Below are 1,728 nucleotides of genomic sequence, written 5' to 3'. Positions count from 1 at the left end.
TATTCTTTTTGGACAATGCAATGACCATGATGATGTGCATGTATAATTATACCATTTATCCACCCTTCAAATCAGAATTGTTATTACTGTGGCTTGTTCAAAAATGATTCTATTCACAGCTCTTTGTAGCGATATCTCTCTACTCCTTCACACTTCTGTATCAAGTAGCATTTTATTATTACAAATTTCTAAAAAATTATGCTTTAATAATGCTATGAAAGGATTTTAGTCACTTGAATTCTATTGTACTATTTCAGTGGAATTCTATTTAGATTTTCAAAGGCACCATCTTTTTGGTGAGTATTGTAATTAATTTCAAATGAAAAAAATCCAGATTTCAAGTATGAAATTTTGAATAAATATTTTATTCTCCTTTTTTGTCTGGCCTGCTTCAGCTCTTCTTTCACTTACCTCCAAACCCAGTGGAGGAAAGGGGGAGGTAGGTTCACCAACAGCAGGAGGCATGGGAGTTGTATCAGTGTGGGGGATGCTTCAACTTAGTAACCAGCAGATGGAAGTGTTTGTTTCTGGAAAGTCCTGAGATGAATTTCAGCTGCCTTGAAGGGAGCTGATTTGTTGGCTTTGGGGGTAACCATTGATCTGGATCACTTCGTGGCTCTTCACACGTCTGCCTTGGATAGACAGCCCTGGGGCACTTGCTCTCTGCAGTTGCAGCCAGGGAGTTTTCTGGTAGCTTGAGAAGAACTATTTCATAAAAGCAGCATAAGGAGAAGCATTCAATAAAAACTAAAATCTTTTCATTTTTCTTCTTGTAGTCTTAAATTTTCAGGTATAATCAATTTTTTAAAGCATAAAATTTCCATTTCAGTCAGCACCTGTCCACAGAGGACTTACAGATTTTTTTTCTAATTTTTGTCTGCTAAAGCTTGCTCCTGCATTGCAAGGAGTTTGGAAAGGACAACCTCTTTCTAGATTGAGGCATATTTTTGCAAATTCTTGTTTACATTTGCTGTTTTCAGATGAACTGAAGCTCTAATTGCCTCATTAGCCAAATTCTCTCCTAAAAAAAAAAACTCTGAGTATTCTGATGATATCACTGAGCATTTGAAGTAGAAGAAAATAGATTCTGTGAAGCTTTGAATGGAAAAACCAGACAGTTTACCTGTTTCTTATTGCTGAGAAACTCAGGCAATTTACTTTATACAGGCTTAGTGAGAACACGTCAGAGGAGAACTTTATAAAAAGACAAAGATCTAGTTCTTGGATGACACCAAGAAAGCTTGTACTCAACTTTGTGACTGTTGTAGGAACATAAAATCTTAATGCCCCTCAGCTGCAAAGCACAGAAATATCAGGGAATGTCTTCTCCATACCAGACATCTTTTCTGAACAAGTTTCTTTTTTCACTAACACAAATCTTCTAGTGAGAATAGGATAGGAGCATGCAAGTATGAAGCAAGCATTAATCTCCCAGAAATCACAGAGATAGCATTCACTTTTGAGTGTGAACTTTAAGTATGTTTTTCAACCTCACAATATTTTATATATGCCTACTATGTCCAAGATATTGTGGGAATTAAGCACGAATAAGACAAAGACCTGGTCTTCTGGGAGTTCACAGTCTAATGGGGTGTTTTAGTTTCCTCAGCTGCTCAAGCAATTAACATGCAATAGTTCAGATTAAACAATGGGAATTTTTTTGCTCACTGTTTTGAGGCCAGGAAAATGTCCAAATCAGGGCATCATCAACATGATGCTTTCTCCCTG

The sequence above is a fragment of the Tamandua tetradactyla genome, chromosome 5 (assembly GCF_023851605.1).
Source record: "Tamandua tetradactyla isolate mTamTet1 chromosome 5, mTamTet1.pri, whole genome shotgun sequence".
Taxonomy (NCBI): Eukaryota; Metazoa; Chordata; class Mammalia; order Pilosa; family Myrmecophagidae; genus Tamandua; species Tamandua tetradactyla.
This window is presented reverse-complemented; position numbering follows the sequence as displayed.